At 43.4% G+C, this 10,290-nt stretch overlaps 1 pseudogene; it reads right to left on the bottom strand.

Annotated features, from left to right (window-relative positions):
* The window catches only part of LOC115175202 (ryanodine receptor 3-like), a 210,010-nt pseudogene that overhangs the window by 119,946 nt on the left and 79,774 nt on the right, over positions 1 to 10,290 (bottom strand).

Here is a 10,290-nt window from a genome sequence, read left to right as displayed (position 1 = left end):
ACAGACAGACAGACAGACAGACAGACAGACAGACAGACAGACAGACAGACAGACAGACAGAGACATTGTACAAGTGACAAAATACATCTTAAATATTTTACTTGGCAATACTATTTAAAACACAATAATCAAAACACATTTGCAAAGGAAAGTAAGAAAAGTAATATCCACCTGGTCGATCATCAGCTCAAAGTACCACTTCTTATACTGGGCTGAACCCTCCGCAACTCCTAGGAAGATGTTGGGTCTCATACTGGATAAACACATGCACATTTGAGTCATTCAATTAGTGGCATAAAAGTATGTATACAATTACAATCACAGTGAGACAGCCAGATAGATTATACATTATTCATATTTCTATTCCATGTTTTATTATATTGCAGTCAGAAAAGTTGTGTTGAGATATATTTAATCACACTGATTTGGATAGCAAGACAGATGCAGCTGTAAATCAAGAGTGAATTTATGACTAATGTAATTACCCCCCTCCCGCACATTGACAGGTACAGAGTCAATGTGTGGGAGCACCGGCAATGCAAATAGTCTGGCAAGCTATTTGATTAGATGTTCAGGAGTCTTATGGCTTGGGGTTAGAAGGTATTTAGAAGCCTCTTGGATCCAGACTTCGCGATCCGGTACCACTTGCCATGCGGTAGCAGAGAGAACAGTCTATGACTAGGGTGGCTGGAGTCTTTGACAATTTTTAGGGCCTTCCTCTGACACCGCCTGGTATAGATGTCCTGGATGGCAGGAAGCTTGGCCCCAGTGATGTCCCGGGCTGTACGCACTACCCTCTGTAGTGCCTTGTCGTCGAAGGCTAAGCAGTTGCCATACCAGGCAGTGATGCAACCAGTCAGGATGCTCTTGATGAGAACCTTTTGAGGATCTGAGGACCCATGCCAAATATTTTCAGTCTCCTGAGGGGGAATAGGTTTTGTTGTGCCCTCTTCACGACTGTCTTGGAGTGTTTGGACCATGTTAGTTTGTTGGTGAATTGGGCACCAAGGAACTTGAAGCTCTCAACCTGCTCCACTACAGCCCCGTCGATGAGAATGGGGGCGTGCTCGGCCCTCCTTTTCCTGTAGTCCACAATCATCTCCTATGTCTTGATAACGTTGAGGGAGAAGTTGTTGTCCTGGCACCACATGGCCAGCTCTCTGACCTCCTCCCTATAGGCTGTCTCGTCATTGTTGGTGATCAGGCCTACCACTGTTGTGTCATCTGCAAACTTAATGATGGTGTTGGAGTCGTGCCTGGCCGTGTAGTCATGAGTGAACAGTGAGTACAGGAGGGGACAGAGCACGCACCCCTGAGGGGCCCCCGTGTTGAGGATCAGCGTGGCGGACTTGTTGTTACCTACCCTTACCACCTGGGGGAGGCCCGTCAGGAAGTCCAGGATCCAGTTGCAGAGGGAGGTGTTTAGTCCCAGGGTCCTTAGCTTAGTGATGAGATTTGAGGGCACTATGGTATTGAACGCTGAGCTGTAGTCAATGAATAGCATTCTCACATAGGTGTTCCTTTTGTCCAGGTGGGAAAGGGCAGTGTGGAGTGCAATAGAGATTGCATCATCTGTGGATCTGTTAGGGTGGTATGCAAATTGGAGTGGGTCTAGGGTTTCTGGGATAATGGTGTTTATGTGAGCCAAGACAAGCCTTTCAAAGCACTTCAGGGCTACAGACGTGAGTGCTACGGGTCGGTAGTCATTTAGGCAGGTTACTTTAGTGTTCTTGGGCACAGGAACTATGGTGGTCTGCTTAAAACATGTTGCTATTACAGACAGACAGGGAGAGGTTGAAAATGTCAGTGAAGACACTTGCCAGTTGGTCGGTGCATGCTCGCAGTACACGTCCTGGTAATCCGTCTGGCCCGCGGCTTTGTGAATGTTGACCTGTTTAAAGGTCTTACTCACATCGGCTGCCAAGAGCGTGATCACACAGTCATCTGGAACAGCTAATGCTCTCATGCATGTTTCAGTGTTACTTGCCTCGAAGCGAGCATAGAAGTAATTTAGCTAATTTGGTAGGCTCGTGTCACTTGGCAGCTCTTGGCTGTGCTTCCCTTTGTAGTCCGTAATATTTTGCAAGCTCTGCCACATCCGACAAGCGTCAGAGCCGGTGTCGTACGATTCGATCTTAGTCCTGTATTGATGCTTTGCCTGTTTGATGGTTCGTCGGAGGGCATAGCAGGATTTCTTATACGTTTCTAGGTTAGAGTCCTGCAAGCTGCAATTCTACCCTTTAGCTCAGTGCGGATGTTGCTGGTAATCCATGGCTTCTGGTTGGGGTATGTACGTACAGTCACTGTGGGGACGATGTCATCGATGCACTTATTGCTGAAGCCAATGACTGATGTGGTGTACTGCTCAATGCCATCAGAAGAATCCCGGAACATATTCCAGTCTGTGCTAGCAAAACAGTCCTGTAGATTAGCATCTGCCTTATCTGACCACTTTTTTATTGACTGAGTTGCTGGTGCTTCCTGCTTTAATTTTTGCTTGTAAGCAGGAATCAGGAGGATAGAATTATGGTCAGATTTGCCAAATGTAGGGCGAGGGAGAGCTTTGTATGCGTCTCTGTGTGTGGAGTAAAGGTGGTCTAGAGTTTTTATCCCTCAGGTTGCACATTTAACATGCTGGTAGAAATTTGGTAAAACGGATTTAAGTTTCCTTGCATTAAAGTCCACTAGAAGCGCCGCCCCTGGATGAGCGTTTTCCTGTTTGCTTATGGAGGTATTTGTCACGGAGGTCTACGTCACCAGCCTTCTAGGCGTCACTGAACTGGATTCATTACCACCAACCCTAGAATGTCTTGTCTCATTACGCACACCTGATTCCCATTCCCCCTGATTAGTATGTGTACATCTGTTCCCCATTGTCCTTGTTGATTATTGTTCCATGTCCGTTGGTCTTGTGAGCACCTGTACTCTGTTGTGTCGGCTTATGTGTTACTGTGTATTGTTATTACTGGTCTCGTCGTGTGTATTGTTATTATGGGTCTCGTCCCGTGTATTGTTATTACTGGTCTCGTCCTGCGTATTGTTATTACTGGTCTCGTCCTGTGTATTGTTATTATGGGTCTCGTCCTGTGTGTTGTTATTATGGGTCTCGTCCTGTGTATTGTTATTATGGGTCTCGTCCTGTGTAATGTTATTATGGGTCTCGTCCTGTGTAATGTTATTACGGGTCCTGTGTAATGTTATTATGGGTCTCGTCCTGTGTAATGTTATTACGGGTCCTGTGTATTGTTATTATGGGTCTCGTCCTGTGTGTTGTTATTATGGGTCTCGTCCTGTGTGTTGTTATTATGGGTCTAATCCTGTGTAATGTTATTATGGGTCTAGTCCTGTGTATTGTTATTATGGGTCTCGTCCTGTGTGTTGTTATTATGGGTCTCGTCCTGTGTGTTGTTATTATGGGTCTAATCCTGTGTAATGTTATTATGGGTCTAATCCTGTGTATTGTTATTATGGGTCTCGTCCTGTGTGTTGTTATTATGGGTCTAATCCTGTGTAATGTTATTATGGGTCTAATCCTGTGTGTTGTTATTATGGGTCTAATCCTGTGTATTGTTATTATGGGTCTAATCCTGTGTATTGTTATTACTGGTCTCGTCCTGTGTATTGTTATTATGGGTCTAGTCCTGTGTATTGTTATTATGGGTCTCGTCCAGTTCAGGAGTTGGATTACAACCCTGTGTTATATACATACGTGTTTGTTTTGGGCTTCGTCCCCGTCATGTTCATGACGTACGCTATTTTGGGTAAAGAAAAATATATATATATTTTCGCATTCCTGCTATCATTATACACTTTGACAGGTATACAGCTCATTGAGTGTGGTTTTAGTACCAGCATCGGTCTGTGGTGGTATGTAGACAGCTATGAAAAATACAGATGAAAACACTCTAGGTAGATAGTGTGGTCTACAGCTTATCATGAGATACTCTCCCTCAGGCGAGCAAAACCTCAAGACTTCCTTAAATATCGTGCACCAGCTGTTGTTTACAAATATACATAGACCTCCACCTCCACGTCTTACCAGAGGCTGCTGTTGTATCGTGCCGATACAGTGTAAAACCTACCAGCTGTATGTTGTTCATGTCGTCGTTCAGCCACGACTGAAACATAAGATATTGCAGTTTTTAATGTCCCATTAGTAGTTTAATCTTGCTCGTAGGTCATTTATTTTATTTTCCAATGATTGCACGTTGGCCAATAGAATGGATGTCAGTGGGGGGTTTTACTTGCTCGCCTACGAATTTACAGAAGACGGTCCGACCTCCGCCCCCTTTTTCTCTGTCTTCTCTTGACACAAATGACGGGGATTTGGGCCTGTTCCCGGGAAAGCAGTATATCCCTCACGTCTGACTCGTTGGACTCGTTAAAGGAAACAGCTTCTACCAGTTCGTGGTGAGTAATTGCTGTTCTGATGTCCAGAAGATATTTTCGGTCATAAGTCATAAGCAGCAGCAACATTACGTACAAAATAAGTTAGAGTACACTTTCTACTTCCTGTTACCTCTGAACATCATTGACCAATCGTGTCTGCAGGAGCAGGTCTCTCTTGGGAAGCAGGTGATCACAGATGAGGTTCTGATTGGCTCTCACAGCCACTCCGTTACACACACACAGAGAACACAGGACGTCAAGAATCTAGACAGAGATAGAGGGAGGGAGGGAAACAATGGGATTGAGAAAGAATGGAAAAAAGGGAGGCACTGGCAGTCTTCATGGTGACCCGTTTTGGGTTATTGTGTGGAAGTGTGTGTGTGTGTGGAGCGATCGTGTGTGGAAGAACACCTGATGAATATGAGTGCGGTCAAGGTGAACTGAGAGGAACTCGTTAAAACCATGAGCCCGTTTTTAGGACATCAACACAACAAAAGGTGGACAACACATACTGAAACATTTTAGGGATCATTTGTCTATACCTCTCCTGTTCTCTACAGTGATCGTCAGATCACAAAGCAAGGTTAGAGGTCAATGATAAAGCATCTGGAATTGGCTATTTGTTAATAAAGTTATCAGGGTTTGAACAGTCCTCTGACTTGTGTTAACATCCTCCCTTGTCTGACAATGTGCACTTCTTTTGAACAGAGTCCTATGGGCTGTGGTAAAAAACGAGTGCACTACATAGGGAATAGGGTGCTATTTGGGATGCATCCAGTGCCTCGACACATCACTGTACCCAGAGGGCAGACAGGATAGGGAGTTAAGAACCAGTCACACTTTTATTTATGTGCTGAAGCGTCATCCCTTCTCTTTCTCTCTCTGGCTCTCTGTCTCTTTCTCTCTGTCTCTCTCTCTCTCTGTCTCTTTCTCGCTGTCTCTCTGTCTCTCCATCTCTCTGTCTCTCTATCTCAATTCAATTCAAGGGGCTTTATTGGCATGGGAAACATATGTTAACATTGCCAAAGCAAGTGAGGTAGATAATAAACAAAAGTGAAATAAACAATAAAAATGAACAGTAAACATTACACATACAGAAGTTTCAAAAGAATAAAGACATTATAAATGTCATATTATGTATATATACAGTGTTGTAACGATGTACAAATGGTTAAAGTACAAAAGGGAAAATAAATAAGCACAAATATGGGTTGTATTTACAATGGTGTTTGTTCTTCACTGGTTGAACTTTTCTTGTGGCAACAGGTCACAAATCTTGCTGCTGTGATGGCACACTGAGGTATTTAACCCAGTAGATATGAGAGTTTATCAAAATTGGGTTTGTTTTCGAATTCTTTGTGGATCTGTGTAATCTGAGGGAAATATGTGTCTCTAATATGGTCATATATTGGGCAGGAGGTTAGGAAGTGCAGCTCAGTTTCCACCTCATTTTGTGGGCAGTGTGCACATAGCCTGTCTTCTCTTGAGAGCCATGTCTGCCTACGGCGGCCTTTCTCAATAGCAAGGCTATGCTCACTGAGTCTGTACATAGTCAAAACTTTCCTTAAGTTTGGGTCAGTCACAGTGGTCAGGTATTCTGCCACTGTGTACTCTCTGTTTAGGGCCAAAATAGCATTCTAGTTTGCTCTGTATTTTTGTTAATTCTTTCCAATGTGTCAAGTAATTATCTTTTAGTTTTTCTCATGATTTGGTTGTGTCTAAATGTGTTGCTGTCCTGGGGCTCTGTGGGGTCTGTTTGTGTTTGTGAGCAGAGCCCCAGGACCAGCTTGCTTAGGGGGCTTTTCTCCAGGTTCATTTCTCTGTAGGTGATGGCTTTGTTATGGAAGGTTTGGGAATCGCTTCCTTTTAGGTGGTTGTAGAATTTAATGTATCTTTCTGGATTTTGATAATTAGCGGGTATCGGCCTAATTCTGCTCTGCATGCATTATTTGGTGTTCTACGTTGTACACGGAGGATATTTTTGCAGAATTCTGCATGCAGAGTCTCAATTTGGTGTTTGTCCCATTTTGTGAATTCTTGGTTGGTGAGCGGACCCCAGACCTCACAACCATAAAGGGCAATGGGTTCTATGACTGATTCAAGTATTTTTAGCCAGATCCTAATTGGTATGTTGAATTTTATGTTCCTTTTGATGGCATAGAAGGCCCTTCTTGCCTTGTCTCTCAGATCGTTCACAGCTTTGTGGAAGTTACCTGTGGCGCTGATGTTTAGACCCAAGGTATGTATAGTTTTTTGTGTGCTCTAGGGAAACGGTGTCTAGATGGAATTTGTATTTGTGGTCCTGGCGACTGGACCTTTTTTGGAACACCATTATTTTTGTCTTACTGAGATTTACTGTCTGGGCCCAGGTCTGACAGAATATGTGCAGAAGATCTAGGTGCTGCTGTAGGCCCTCCTTGGTTGGTGACAGAAGCACAAGATCATCAGCAAACAGTAGACATTTGACTTCAGATTCCAGTAGGGTGAGGCCGGGTGCTGCAGATTTTTGTCTCACCCCCCGGGCATGTGGGAAGAAATGTGTGTGTTTTTTGCCTATTTTAACCGCACACTTGTTATTGAATGAATGAATACATGGTCTGTTGTACGGTAATTTGGTAAAAAGCCAATTAGACATTTGCTCAGTACATTGTTTTCACTGAGGAAATGTACGAGTCTGCTGTTAATGATAATGCAGAGATTTTTCCCAAGGTTGCTGTTGACGCATATCCCACGGTAGTTATTGGGGTCAAATTTGTCTCCACTTTTGTGGATTGGGGTGGTCAGTCCTTGGTTCCAAATATTGGGGAAGATGCCAGCGCTAAGGATGATGTTAAAGAGTTTTAGTATGGCGAATTGGAATTTGTTGTCTGTATATTTGATCATTTCATTGAGTATCTCTCCCTCTCTGTTCTATAAGTGTGTCACACCACTGAAAAATCCTCTGGTTTATTCTGTGTAACAATAACAGATGCCGCTAAGCAACAAACAGACACTTCATTACCTCCCTGAGTGGGTAAGCAATGCTATGCCAATAACCCTTAGAGGGGCAGGCCCTACATCTTTATTGGTTGTTAAAAGCCTATAGGATTCCATGGCGTGGATCAACACCTGGTGTTTACGAGACTGAAAAGTAGCGTACTACATAGGGAATAAGATGCCATTCAGGACGCAGCCTGGCCCTGCATGTGCTCCTGCATGCCCAGCTAACCCAATTAACCCAGCAGGGCTAGGTGACAAGTTTAACACTGCATGTAAAACACGTAGCAGGAATGTTAAAACAATGTCATGTGGTATGTAGGCCGAGGCTATTGTTAAAATAACGCTGCCACGCTGACAGCTGTGACAGACACATATTTACATACATGTTTACTCTCTCCTCGGAGTAAAGAAATTAAAGGCCAAAGCACTGCTCATACTGAATATATATGCCTCTGAGTTTAGAATATTTAGAATGTGTTTAGAATGTGGGTAGAACATTTAGAATGTGTTTAGAATGTGGTTAGAACATTTAGAATGTGTTTAGAAAATTTAGCATGTGTTTAGAATGTGGTTAGAACATTTAGAATGTGTTTAGAACATTTGGAATGTGGTTAGAACATTTAGAATGTGTTTAGAAAATTTAGTATGTGTTTAGAATGTGGTTAGAACATTTAGAATGTGTTTAGAACATTTAGAATGTGGTTAGAACATTTAGAATGTGTTTAAAATGTGGTTAGAACATTTAGAATGTGTTTAGAACATTTAGAATGTGTTTAGAATGTGGTTAGAACATTTAGAATGTGTTTAGAACATTTAGTATGTGTTTAGAATGTGGTTAGAACATTTAGAATGTGTTTAGAACATTTAGAATGTGGTTAGAACATTTAGAATGTGTTTAGAATGTGTTTAGAAAATTTAGAATGTGGTTATAACATTTAGAATGTGGGTAGAACATTTAGAATGTGTTTAGAACATTTAGAATGTGTTTAGAACATTTAGAATGTGGCTAGAACATTTAGAATGTGTTTAGAACATTTAGAATGTGGCTAGAACATTTAGAATGTGTTCAGAACATTTAGAATGTGGCTAGAACATGTAGAATGAGTTTAGAACATTTAGAATGTGGCTAGAACATTTAGAATGTGTTTAGAACATTTAGAATGTGGCTAGAACATTTAGAATGTGTTTAGAACATTTAGAATGTGGCTAGAACATTTAGAATGTGTTTAGAACATTAAGAATGTGGTTATAACATTTAGAATGTGTTTAGAACATTTAGAATGTGTTTAGAATGTGTTTAGAACATTTAGAATGTGTTTAGAACATTTAGAATGTGTTTATAACATTTAGAATGAATTTAGAACGTTTAGAATGTGTTTAGAACATTTAGAATGTGGCTAGAACATGTAGAATGTGTTTAGAACATTTAGAATGTGGTTATAAAATTTAGAATGTGTTTAGAACATTTAGAATGTGGCTAGAACATGTAGAATGTGTTTAGAACATTTAGAATGTGGTTATAACATTTAGAATGTGTTTAGAACATTTAGAATGTGTTTAGAACATTTAGAATGTGTTTAGAACATTTAGAATGAGTTTATTAGTAATGTGTTGTTTTGCTGACCTTGTGGTTGCGTCCGTGTTTGTAGAGCAGGGAGATGATGGACTTGATGTGTCCTTTCTGGATGATGTTCAGAGCTTCAGGAGACTCTATCAGGATGCAATGGAGAACCTCCAGGATACCTAGAGTAGAGTAGAATACAATTGAATCAGGAGACTTTCAGGATATAGCGGAGAACCTCCAGGATATGTGAGCGAAAACACTCATTACAGTCAGGCTAAAACTAGTGGAACATTTTTGTTTATTATAACACACTATTGGGACTGGGACATTAGAGGGGTATGTGGGTTGAGAGATGAGTATACCTGATGAGGACTCCAGTCTCTCCAGCTTGCTGACCAGCCAGTCCAGGTTCCTGGAGAACTGGGTGCAGTTGTTCCTGTTCCCTTTGATCAGAGAGGCTGACGAGAGAGAAGAAGAGTTAGATGGGTGAGAGGAAGGACACAGAGGGCTAAGGAGTAGTTTTGAAGAGGGGTGTGGAGGAGGGGTCTGTTGGGGAGAGATGAAGGAGAGGGTGAGGAGGGGCATGTGGGGGAAACAGGGAGGAGGGGTATGTGGGGGACAGATGAAGGTGAGGTTGAAGAGAGGTATGTGGGGGAGAGGAGAGGGAGAGGAGCGGTATGTGGAGGAGGGAGAGGAAGAGGAGGGGTATGTGGGGGGACAGATGAAGGAGAGGGTGAGGAGGGGCATGTGGGGGAGACAGGGAGGAGGGGTCTGTTGGGGAGAGATGAAGGAGAGGGTGAGGAGGGGCATGTGGGGGAAACAGGGAGGAGGGGTATGTGGGGGACAGATGAAGGTGAGGGTGAAGAGAGGTATGTGGGGGAGAGGAGAGGGAGAGGAGCGGTATGTGGAGGAGGGAGAGGAAGAGGAGGGGTATGTGGGGGGACAGATGAAGGAGAGGGTGAGGAGGGGCATGTGGGGGAGACAGGGAGGAGGGGTATGTGGGGGATAGAGGAAGGTGAGGGTGAAGAGAGGTATGTGGGGGAGAGGAGAGGGAGAGGAGGGGTATGTGGAGGAGGGAGAGGGAGAGGAGGGGTATGTGTGGGAGGGAGAGGGAGAGGAGGGGTATGTGGGGGAGAGAGGAGGGAGAGGGAGAGGAGGGGTATGTGGGGGAGAGAGGAAGGAGAGGGTGAGAGGAGGGGTATGTGGGGGAGAGAGGAAGGAGAGGGTGAGGTCAAGGGGAGAACTGGGTACAGTTGCTCATGTTTCCATGAATTGGAGAGGCTAGAGAAAGGTACGGGAAAAGAGAGAGGGGTGAGTAAGGGAGAGAGGGGTGAGTAATGACAGGGATGAAAGGGTGA

The sequence above is a fragment of the Salmo trutta genome, chromosome 35, assembly GCF_901001165.1.
Source record: "Salmo trutta chromosome 35, fSalTru1.1, whole genome shotgun sequence".
NCBI lineage: Eukaryota > Metazoa > Chordata > Actinopteri > Salmoniformes > Salmonidae > Salmo > Salmo trutta.
The sequence above is the reverse complement of the archived record's forward strand: the minus strand, read 5'-3'. Positions and strand labels throughout refer to the sequence as shown.